Below are 12,796 nucleotides of genomic sequence, written 5' to 3' on the forward strand. Positions count from 1 at the left end.
CCTTCAGGATGTATAACTGAGTAAACTAATGTTGTGAAGGAAACTGTAACTCCTGCAGCATCTGTCTGTTTCAATTCTAATTGTGAAGCTGCAAGAGATGTTTCATTTTCATTCACCAAATACATGCTGAGTTTCCAGAAAGGTAACGATTTGCAGTTAAGTATACCCAGTGGGAACTGTATGGGAACCATATTTGTCTTTTATTGATGGATTAGAATATTTATTTCAAGTTCCCTTTTCCAGAAGAACACTAGTTTTAACATCATCATTCAGTAATGTTTAAGTAAGAACCGAAGCTGGATTTTCAGATTTGCCTGTGTGTGTGAACAGACATTTCCAAACACAAGTCCTTGGAGTGATTTTGCTAGCTAATAATGCAACCATGAGTCTTCTGTCAGCTTGATTCTGAGCAGTGCTTTGCTGATACTAGCGTAGGATAAGTGTATTGTGTGAAATTGCTTGAACAAAGCTAAAAGAACCATAAAAGTGATCTGCCCCAGAGCCTCTTGCATTCTCTCTCTGCTCAAATCGCTGAACATGACTAAGTCTTTACAGAATGACATCTAAGGTTACAGTTGGAGTCATCAGGTTATAAACAGTCCACAAAATGTTTTGCATACTTCATGTTAAGATTCCTCTGAAGATCAAGATTCCCTGGGGAGAAATGAGAATATGCACCAAAAACATTCTCAGTCTTGAGGTTTATCCACAGCTTTTTTAGATCACTAAAGATCAAGTGTCTCATGAAGAAATTATTGCAAAACAAACTTTGGTGCTGCTCTCAGTGTTTATATGTGAGGGGAATATACTGGGTAATGCCCTTTCTTTTGTTGAGTTTTCATATATTTGCTAGCTGAGTTGTAGATTATGTTTAGAAATCTATGTACAGGAACCTTGTGGTCAAGAATGCTTTTGAGTCCCAGGCTGTGCTGGGAAAAAAACATGGTAAATGTGTTCAGGTCTTGACAGAATGTCTGGATCTGTGCTGTTGAATAGAGAGAGGAGTTCCTTCATTTCTGGTAATTCTTAATAAGGCTCAGGGTGGTGGTGGTGGTGAAGTTCTTGACCTCTCTTGAAGATGCCAGAGTGTCTCTGAGAGATCTGACCCATTGTGTATTTTTTTCCCCCAAGAATCAATCTGTCTCTATTGTGAAAAAGTGTCTCTTTAGTCTTAGACACAATCCAAGCAAAACTGGGTCTGTGGGGAGACTCTGTTGTTCTTGGGAAAACGGTCTGGTCTTTTGTTCTGGCATTAGCATTTACTGCGGATACTAAGTGCTTGGCATCTGCAGTGGCACAGCAGCAGTGTGTGTGCCTGTGCTCCTTGCTTGTGTGGTTAACTGACCTAGGGCAACACTCTTAAATAAAACAGAACCTCCAGACCACCAACTTGTCCTCAGAAATTAATCTTACTTCAGATTCCACTGTTACTTTGTGAAGTATTGGCATTTATAGACCTGGCAGGATGGCTCTGGCAGAGTTACCACATTACAGCAAGATCTGGGCTCTTGGTCAAACCCCTCACTTAAGTGACATTTCTCATACCTAAGGATGCAGCTCACAAGGGACATCCATGGCATCTGCATGCATCAAAATTTCTTCCAGGTCATCTAAATGAGAAGCAAAAACTAGAGGACCTGAAGGAGAGTTTGCTGTAAGTGGCAGACACTTGTGATCTAGTTGCAGTTTATAGACTGTAGGAGAATGGTGCATCTTTCTGCTCCTGGGGAGTTTAGGAAGGAGCATTTTCCATGAGTGTGTTGACTTTTTGGAGGCCTGGTTATCCCTCTGGGTAGTTCAAAGCTAGTTGCAGACAATTCGACAGCAGCACGTCACGCTAATGAGGAAGCAGCAGGGTTGTGCTTCCTCCAGCCTGCCTTGAAAGGAGAAGTACAGAGGCTCAGCTGTGCAGAGGTACACAACTGTAGAGCATAATAATAGCTCAAAGACTTTAACTACACAGCTCAAGCATACACGAGTTGCATGTTAGAGAATTAAAGCTCGTACAGCCGTACTGTGTCTGATAGTGAAGCTGCTTGACTGTATCTGTTATGGATCTGGTTTCCAACTAGATTCCTTCAAGCAGCTCTGAGGTTCTCTGGGTGCATGGTGGACACACTGAATGCCCCTGGTCCTGCTAGCTCACATGGGCAGATACAAGTTCCAGTTCACTATAAAGTTTTACATCTAGAAAAGATTGCTTTAGCTTTCATTGATTTGACATTGCTTTAAATTTCCAGGAGTTTTGGGATATTTTTGTCAGTCACTTACGTTTCCACATGATGACTTCAACTCAGTGTGAGCTCAGACTGCAATAAATAGTCCACTGTGTGCTGACACTATAAAAGATAAAGACATGCTGTCAGTTTATGCCAAATTCTTCCACAAATGGTGTATATACTTTGAAAAGACTTAACATTTTTCTTTCCCATGCCAGCCCTGCATTTTAAGGGGATCCTGAAATTTATTATCATCCTCGTTATTTTTTTTTCTGATGTTAAAAACATCAACTACATTCAATCATCTAAAACTGAAGGGATAGTAAAGATTTTACTGTTTGTAAGTTCACCTTTGGTGTAAAATTTGTATTGCAGCTACCAAGGAACACACAAAGGCTTAGGAAAAGGTTCTCCAAAGACACTGTAAATGTAAAAAAAGAAAAAAAAAAAGGTATTGATCTAAAATTTAATGAGGGAAGTGAGTGAACAGTAAGTCAGTAACTGATATAGGCTGAAAGGGTTTGCTGCTCTTTGCATTCTTGAGGGGAAAACAAACCAAACAAAGTGCAGAAACTCCTGGTTGTAAATCTACACACATAGAAATGAATACTAAATGTCAGGGGTCAGATTAAAGGAAAATAGTATTAGAAAATGGTGAAGTGCTTCAGTCTCTAGTAAAGTCCTAGAATAAATCCCTGAAGGTTTTACAAGCATCTCTAAGGCAACAGGAAACGAGCAGTGTGGATTTATCAGGAACAACCTCATGGGGATGGGAAGGGGAACAGGGGTGAAGGGAGGAGAATTTAATTTGGTTAATTAAATGGATGTTTTACAGCTCAGCCTGAGTGAGGGAGCACATTGGTTATGGGATGCTGAGGAGGGTTCTGTGTCCAGGATTAAATAGTAATAGGGAGGGTCCATTAATGATGAATACATGGTAAGTAGTTGCCTGTGGTGATGCCTGGAGGGGTTTGTTCTGCCTCTGTGCCAACCGTTTGGGAGACAAAGAGAAAGCAACTTGAGATGCAGATGGAGGGTTGTGTGTGTTTAAGATGGGAGAACAACTTGAAGAAATAGCCTGAAGCCTACTGCACTTCTCCTGAAGGAAAAATGCAGAGTACTTATTGAATGGAAAAAGTCAAATAGTCTGGAATTTGGATCAGAATGCAGTTCTTTCAGAAGAAAGCCACCAAATCTTTAATGATGTAATAATAGAAGTGTCATATACAGGTATTTTGTAACACTCCACACTAGTAAGTGTTGTGCATCATTTTGGATCCTACATTTTAAGATGGGTTTAAGTTTCAGACTGAGAAGACCAGTGAAACTATGATTTAATCTTTGTTGTCTAAGAAAAAAGACTCCCTTTGTCTTCTGAAAGCAGCTTACAGAGGAATGGAACAATTTTCCAGGTGAGCTAAGTTAAGAAGGTCACTATGATCAGTTGTCTTGTTTTCAGTGGAGAAGCAGAAATTACTGCCTTATCTTGCACTAAGGCCTGAGTTAATGCTAATAGGAAAGAACATCCTAACTTTTAAAGGGCAGTGAGCACAGAACACATTGCCTGTTGAGGCAGTGAAGACACTAGTGATTGCAGTCACTCAAATAGGTTAGAGAAGTGTTGATGCTCTGGGTGCAGCGAATCGTTCCCAGAGCAGTTTGACAGTCTGGCGCTGCTGGGTTTGTGACTTTCATTTTCAAACAGCCCTGACTTTTGAAGCCTGTGTTAAGGAACAAGTGCTGAAAGAAGGGCAGTCTGATGGCCAGTCTGTAATTAAATCTGTAATTAAATCCTGCTCACAAATGTTGCTGTCTGTCCCTAAGTTCTTTATGTATTTTTACCTGGAAGATGTGTCTTTCCAAGATCTGATGACTTTACCAGATGCAGGTTGGGCCTCTGAAATGGAATTGGTAGGCAGTTTTCTCACTTGTTTCCAGGAAAGGAGGGTTGGTCCTGGTTTTCCAAAGGAGATGTTCAGAATTCCTACTCCCCAAACTACCTCCTTCAAGGGAAAAATACTGCTGTACCAGAAGAGAGTATTTCTAGAAATGAAAGGTATTTCATGACCTTAGAGTTTCTTCCTTCAGCAATCATGCACAGGCCTCTGAGTTTTCTGAGTGCTGAGGATGACATGTTGTGTTGTTCACCTTTTGAAGAAGAAAATAACTGCCTTTTGATGGTTTGGGGGTTTGGTTTGTTTTGTTGGGTTTATTTTTTTTAGATTTACTGTTTTACTGTAGTCACGCTAATTAGCACCAATTACTTTCCTGTGAAAAGGTAGGATTTCAGTCAGGTTTTGATTTGTTTTGATACAGATGTGTATGAACTATTTGGTTTTATGCTATGGGAGAATTCAAAAGAAACCAATCATTGCAGGAGCAAGACGTCACTTGTATTGTGGTCTAGAGCACGTGCATGTCTGGGAGCCAGACTTGAGGATGGAGAAAGCAAGTGCTTAGCCTTCTCTTTCCTGCTGCCTGCAACCTTGCTGCAGAGAAATGTGTGAAAGAGGTAAAGCTGTGTGGGTTACCCTGTCCTTCAGCCCTGCACAGCCAGGGGAGTGTTTGCTTTATCTGCCAGTGGAATAACAAACACTAACGGAAATTACAGCAGTTGGGATAAGATAATACCCATAAAGGCAGGCTGTGGTATTCAGCATTTCTTCCCAAAGTAAATTTGAATGGAGTTTTTAACTACTGGGCACTGCAGTCTCTGGAGTGAGCATGCTTATGCACACAAGGGGAGCACATGTCACCCTTGTACCTAAGGGGAGAACCCTGCAGGTGCCCCAAAGGTAGGGGAGCAAGGCAGCAGGTGTTGGAGGTATCTGCCCTTGAGAGGGCAAAGCTGCCTGGCCTGCACATCTTGCTGAAATTTAGAAACTGGCTGTGGTTCTAGGTGCCACCAGTGCTTTTAATTCTTAAGCAAAGTGCAAACTGCACAGTGCCAGGGCCAATGCCGAAACATGACACTGGGACATCGCTTTCTCCCGGCTGCCGGTGCCTTACATAACTGCTGGCTCTCCCGGGGTGGCCTCTGGATGAGCTGAGCCCAGCAGGAAATATTTGGGTAACTGGTGGCAGTCCTGCTAGGCATAGAAAGAATAACAGTTAGTTGTATTCAGAGTCCAATGGTTGTAGTATCTCAAACAACCTTCTAGCACTATCTGTATTTTATGGTTAGGGAAATAGCTGCAGAGAGGGAAAACATATCGAGCTTTCTTAAGAGTTAAACTTGTGGTTTCCTTTCATTCCTCATTTTGATTGTATAAATATTTATATATATATGTGTGTGTGTGTGTGTGTGTGTGATCTTCAATGCCCTTTGTTTTCCTGTCTTTTTCCTAGTTATACCATGCCATGTGGAGAGGAGGCTTTCCTCATGTTTGTGCCACAAACTCTGAGCCTCAGTTTACCTGTGGCAGTACAAATGATTTTATGTTTCTGCTATATAACAGAAATCATGTAAAACCTAAGTACTGCACAGCCCATTGGATTAGTTGACAGACTTTAAATTTTGGGAGTGCCATATTGTGATTCACATGTATTTTCTAAGAGGAAGAAGATTTGGTTAAACCAGTTGTTTGTGGTTTGTGTCCCACAAACCCAATGAGCTGTGCAGCCCAGAGCCCATTTATCAATGAGGATCTGGCTGCTGTGGCAGGGTCTGGAGTGAAAAGTCCAGGGATAATATGAAAGCACTTGAGGGTGTACATATGTATAGGACAGTTTGAGGATGTTTGCCTCAGCATAACCTACATGATACTGCTCTGTCGTGTAACATTATCAAACCATAATATCCAGCAGTGTGCTTAGGAAGAGGCAGCTGCTGATGTCTTTTTTTTTTTTCTTTTTCCCTGAAGTATTTTCCAGAAAATCTGTTTAAAGGAGACAGGCCATATAGTGGTGGTGTTCTGCTGAAAACAGAAACTTAGTTCTCAAAACTCAATAAAAGAACCTCTTTCTTGTAAAGTGAGCTGTGGAAAACAAGACTGCTGGGATTTTGGGGGCTTTTCTAAATTTGTTCAAGATGCAAACTTAAGCTCAGGAAAGACCAACAAACTTCAGAAAGGTCTGACCAGGCTGTATGCACAACAGATTCCCCCCTGGCAAAGTCTTCCATGATGAGAGCCTTTTTAACCAATTGTTTACCTTCTTTCAGGTTAACTGAGTGCACAGTTCCTGAAGCAAGAGCTGAGTGTCTTTGGGCCATCAGGTGCCTATTTGACACCACTGTTTCTGAACAATGTGTAGTTCTTAGGTGTATGAGAAAAGCATCAGAGGTTAACATTGTATTACTTCCTCATTTGCAGGGGATGCATCACTTCAAATTACATCTGCATACATGTGATTGCCTGTCATGTGTGCTGTCTGCTCGTATCCCTGTGGGTGTTTCCCACAATCAGCATTCCTGTGCCTCCTATGTGAGACTGGATTTTATCTGAACAGGAGCATTTCACGGGGTGGCACTTGAGAGGGCAGGAAGGACATAAAGCCGTGATTGTTCTTGGGTTCTGTCCTCTTGCTCATGGTGATGTGTTGGAATTTGATTCCTGACCCTCTTGTGCCCAGACTTTGTCTTAAGTATATCTTGGTCATGAAATAGCATGTAACTGCCCTTTTCTTCAATGGATTCTATGGTTTTGTGGTAGGTTCTTTCTAAACACGTTTGCAGGCTGAGAGAGATCAAGCCATGCCTGATCTGTAGCAGGCCTTGGCCTGTGTAGGTGGGCCCAGAAGTGGCAGTGCTGCATCCCAGGTAGTTATTTCATGTATCAAAGTATCCTCTTTGAGGGCCTGTTGACTTAGACCCTGATGAAAAATCCATTTTCTAGGACCCCAGAAGGTCATTTAGAGCAACATTATCCCATGGGTGTAGAGGCAATATAAGAGTATGGAAGATGAAAACCTTAAAATCAATGCTAGTCACCCCAGCACTAGTGTTGTTAGCTTTGGCAAATCCTCTCTCAGCAATAAAGCCAGCTGCCATTTTGGCATCAACACAGACAGACTTGGCATCAGCCCCTCTGGCATCAGAAAAACGCTTCGTGGGAGCTGGCACCAGTGCTGTGAAACAAGGGTAAGGCCCAAGGGAAATGCCAGGCAGACATAAGATGAGCACTAAAAATAGTGAGTTGCTGTCATTTGGAGAGAAAACAAATAGCACTTCTAAGAGTAGGGCATCCAAGATCTCCATCAAGGTTGTGCCGGTAAGCAGCTTTAGGACAATACTGTCTCCTATGATGTGACCAAAGGACACACACAGGCTGTATTTTTGGTACCCACATGGTGCAAGACTCTAAAACTGGAACAGACGCTTACCGTTGTCATTCCACATTTGGGGGATCCTGTTACTGTCTGCAGACTCTGCCTTCTTCCCTGTCTGGAGCAGATCGTCTCCTTTTGAGCCGTTACCAAGGTCCTGTTTGCATACATGGGCATCAGGAAGACAAGAGCTGTAGTGCCAAAAAGCAAGGAGCCAAGCTGGTGTCCCTGTGCCACCCCGGAAACACAAGCCCTCTTGGAGACAGTCTCATCAGATATTCAACAGCTGAACTCCCCCCTCCCTCCTCCTTCTCCCCCTCCCAATGGGCTTAGAGAAAGCTGAGTAGGCTTTCCAATGACTTCATTACCCACTCCAGAATAAAACTGAAGCCTGACATCTTCATTTGGCCGTCTCAGGTGCTCAAAAACTTGGGAATGCTAAAGGTGCAGAATCACCCCTGTCTCCACTGAAGCAGTGAGCGGCACTTCTCAATAGGGCCCTTCCAACCTTTTAGTCCCCTCAGTGGCAAAGGACTTTGAAGCTTTATAAGACCTCTGGGCTTGAACATCAGGCCTGGGTATGGAAACGGTGGTCGTACGCAAGGAGATGATTCACATAGTCTTTGGTGTTACCAGTTGGATTGGCTAGGCCACAACTCTGCTGCTGTGAGAAGTGTGCTGGACCTGTGGCTGTCATTTTTCTCTTCTATGGGGAAAAAGTAGTGAGAACAATGTCACCAAGGGCTGGAAATTTCAAGCTACACTTAGAAAAGGCTATTTTGGTCTCGGAGAAGGAGCTTGGACTTTTCATTGCCACCACCCTCCCACCAGCTGAACAGCAGAGTGGGTAGGAGTGTTGGGAACAGCCTGGATGTGGCTGCTTTAGTCTCCTCTGTGAGACAGGTGTTGGAGAGGACTCCTCTTGGGTATGTCCTCCACAGCCACCCCTTGTCTGCTCCCTGCCCTTTCTTGCATGCCTTTCTTATGATAGCTTAATACAGGAAGCAGCTTCAGAGGAGGTACTGCTTGCTCTGCAGAAGTACACAGGGAAGTGCTTTACTGTTGGTATTGCTTCACCCACATGAGAGCAGTGAAGAGGAGGACAGGCTTCCAAGGTGACAGACTGGGTAGTGGCTTCCTCTTCAGTGCACCCTGCTTGGGTTCAGGGCTCACATACTGCTTTCAGGTGGAGATTTGCACTGGTCTGCTTGGCTGACAACTGCTGTTCGGGATTCAGTTGGATTTAGGAGCTGATTGGAATCAAGCATGAGCTGTTGCCAGTGGGGCTGTCTGTAACACTGAGCATATTTTATAATGTGTAGGCTCTTTCTCTGTGGTTAACCAGTTACTCAGAGACAAAGACAGGTCACAGCAGTGAGGTTGAAATGCACTGTCCCTATTTGCTTATCTTAACTTACTAAGCTGCAAAAGTTTTTTTGCACTTCTGAACCACTGAGCTGACAGAAGTGACAACCTGTGGGGAAGAGGGACGTGCTCATGGACAGATTCAAACCACTACAAGTCCTTGTGTTTCATTGCATATAAAAATTTTTTGATCCATCAGACTGGTTGCAGCACTGGCTCACAAGGTACTTCCAACATGTATGGTGTCTTTTCCTGCAAGTAGTCTTTGCTCTCTAACAACAATTAAGTTGGTTTGGCCTGACAAACAGTAAATGCAAATGGCTTCAGTGTCCTTGTTTTAAAGCTTAACTGTATGCAAATTGAGGGACCCCCTTTACCCCACACCTAAATAATCCAGTTGTACTAGACACTAGAGGTCTGAAAGATTTGTTTTGGACCACTTGTCCCCTAAGCAATAGGGTAGATAATCTAGGTCCTGCAGGTACTGGGAAGTTATCAGACTGATCTGTTCCTGTTGATCCTCTGGAATTTGTTGATTCCATTCTTTGTAGGCAGCACCAGTGCTCTATGTTACATGAACCTAGGACACCTGGTCCTCATATTGGAAAGTCATCATGTTCTTTTAATGGTGTCATTACAGTGGGGAAGCTGCCCTTCACTCTTCAGGGATCAACAACAAGTGGGCAGCTGGCCAGGCAGAAACGGTTTCTAGGCAGATCTAGCAATGCATCACTGTTCCAGCATCAGTGATCTCCCAGTGTCTTGTTCTGGTTTTGGTAGCAAATCAGTCCCTGTAGAATATTTGGTGTCAAGGCAGGTAGAGCCAGATAGGGTATTGTCTTATTCTACAGAAAGAGAGATCTGCTTTTATGCCTTTCTTTATGTTTCTTTCCTTTTTTTCCCCCTTTATTCCCAGGGCCATCTCCAGGATAGGAAGGCAAAGTCACCCTCCTGGAGTTTGTTTCTTTCACACTTTGTTTCGAGTGCCTTCCAGATTTGTGTAGTCTCAGGGCTAGCACCCAAGCCTATGGGCCAGCTAACAAAAATGGATTGCGGCACTCCAGGGATATTCCTCTTACCAGCGTGGAAATAACAGAGTGCACTGGGGCAAATGGGAGAACAATTAGATAAAATTGTTCCAACTTTATGGTAAACCTGCATATATATATCTATATCTATCTATATCTATATATATATATATCTCTGCAGAACCATGATATTAAAGTATAGTGGAGGGGATATTACACACCATCCATATTTACTGTTCAAAACCTCTCCCTGCCTAGGACTCTAATAGTAGAGCAACTGAGACCAGCCTCGTGCTTCAGGCCTCACAGATTTCAAGTGCACAACTTCAATTTTTGCTTCAATCGTGTTATCATAACCGATCCACCTAAAGATCAGGCTCTGCCTCCTCAGGGAGTATCAAAACGAATACTATACCTTGCTGGTTTACTAAATCTGCTTGCAAGCATCTCCCATCAAACATGGAAAAAAACTCTACAATGGCCCAAACAACTTCCATCACCTACTTCAGCTGCATGCTAATATCTGAGGTCCCGAGGCACATTGTGTTGGGCTTGTGAAGGTATTGAGCAACATCCTTTGTTTGATACCGTGTTTGGGGCAGGTGGCCTGTTCAGGACAGCAGTACTATAGACTGGTAATGCCTAGAGCCTCTATTCCCTCTTTTTCAGGAGGAACTTGCTCACTGTTATTCTGTAGTGGGATCCACACTGACATGCCAAAAAAGGATGGCTGGTGGTTGCCTAAACAAGCAAATTTTCAAAGTTATGTAGATCCCATAATCTGTCCTGACATTAGCCCTGACTTTTCAGAACCCTCAAGAGAGTCATCTACTGAGAAACTGTGAAAATTTTTGTTTGCTCTGTTCATTTTCTCTTGGACAGATGCACTCTTGTGTGGCCTTTGCAGATCTTAAACTGCAGGTTTATATAAAGGAAGTGAGCCCATGCTGAGCCTGCCTTGGAACTGCTCTTGCTTTCATTAAAATAATTATTATTTCAGCTCTGGTTTCCCCTAAGCAGAGAGCAGTAGAAAATTAGGGAGGTTTTGAAAATGGACAATGAGCAGCTGAAGGCTTGGAGAAAAGATTCTTACGTTAAGAGGATAGAGAAGATTGATAGCTTTTATAAGAAGATAGCTAACAGGTACAGAGTAATGAATGGGTGAGAAGATGGATGGAGACCTCTGTTCCCACCTGCTAATAATATGAAAGTCAGATTAGAAGGTGGTGAATTCATTCCTGATGAAAGAAACTATTTGTCCACGAGCACTGTCTGTGAAACTCACTGCTGCCAGACAAAGCTTTGGGGCAAGAACTTATGAACTTAGAAAAACAGGAGGGGGTAAAAGGATACCAGTCAGAATACACAAAGCAATTGCAACAATTAGGAGTACCTAGGTATATTGGAAAGGTTCTAAGTGTGTTGGTTAGGGTTTTAGAAGGGTATGAGCTGCTCCAGCTTTTTTTTTTTTCTGGTTTGTTTTTTTTTCCTGTCCTTCTACAGAGCTTTTTCCACAGTCGCCCATAGCAGAGTTGTGGAGCATGTTACTGGCTGCTGTCACTCAGGGACTGCAAGAGAGGGTGGCTGCTCCTGCTGCAGTCGAATGTGGTAATTCCTGCTTGCAAACTGCCTTTTTTGTGTCAGTCTTTCCAGGATTGCTAAATTCACACATAAATTAGGATGCTTTAGCTTTTCCACTAAGTTACTGCCTTTGATAGTCCTTCACAACTTGTCTTAGATCTGGAATGACGCTTTGCCTTTTGAGCGTGTGCTGGGGCAGAGGCGGGTGGTTAAAGTTAGATTCCTTCTGACAGTAGGGATTTAGAAATTGCTGCATTGGCTCAGCCCTGGGATCTGCCTAGTCCAGGGCTCTGGATAGCAACAGCCAAAATCGGATGTTTCACAGGCCAGCGTGAGGCCACAGAACAGATTACTAAAACAGAAGGCTGCCCTTTTATATCACTGCTGTTTGTCCATAGAGTTGGAAAAGCAAAGGTTGAGAGCTTGTTTGATCCAAGAGCACAAAAGCTGGAAAATCCCGTTGCCTGGCTGATGCTAGTTGACGCTGATGTTTTGTATCCTCCAGGAAATTACTTACGTGCCTCTTAGGAAAATCAGAGATGTGCTTACCTTAAACAACCAGTTTAGATGGTGCCTTTAAGTTGGTGTAAAAATGGGTAATGCTTGTGTGTAGTCTCACAGCCTTATTGTGTAGAGGATACCCACAGTGGGGTTTTGGTTTGGGAAATCACCCTGGGCTGGGAGAAGGCAGCAGTGGTGGTCACGGAATGGTTTTGGCCTGTGCAAAATGGGTGTCTTTTTCTGACACTACTGCGAGCTATCTGGCTGTTGCAGGGGGAAGGGGTGTCTGTTCTGCTTTTTTTTTTTTCTCCTTCCTCTTTAATTTTTTTTGTCCTGTTGCAAATTAGCATTTGTAAGAATTTTATGTGACTTTTCTGTCTCTCTTCTGAAGTACTGAAATTAAAAAAAAAAAGGCATTTGGTGAACTCATTATGGAAAAAAAAAAGCATATTCCTTTCCTTGTCATATTTTTAAGCTGTTGAGCCAAAGAAGCCCAAAGCCAGGAGAGTTGCTCCTCTGTCAAATATCCGTGGAGCTGCTGCAGGGGTTTATGGGAATGGTGGTGGTGTCCCAGTGCCCCCCTTCCCTCCCCCGACAGACGAGGACAGCTGCTGATTAAAGTGAAGCACAAAAAAAAGAGGTTGCTGAACTTTCAAAGTGGAGGTAGAAAAGAGAGTTAAATTTAGATTACCTTCTGCAGTGTCATCTTCTACACCACTGTGGAACTTGCTGTACTCCTTGCTTGGGGGAGGACAAACAAGACGTGCCATCCTGGACAGCAGATGATAAATTTGTTTATAAGGCTTAATTGCCCCTTGGCATGAAAATGTAAAATGA

The sequence above is a fragment of the Acanthisitta chloris genome, unplaced genomic scaffold, assembly GCF_000695815.1.
Source record: "Acanthisitta chloris isolate BGI_N310 unplaced genomic scaffold, ASM69581v1 scaffold34715, whole genome shotgun sequence".
Taxonomy (NCBI): domain Eukaryota; kingdom Metazoa; phylum Chordata; class Aves; order Passeriformes; family Acanthisittidae; genus Acanthisitta; species Acanthisitta chloris.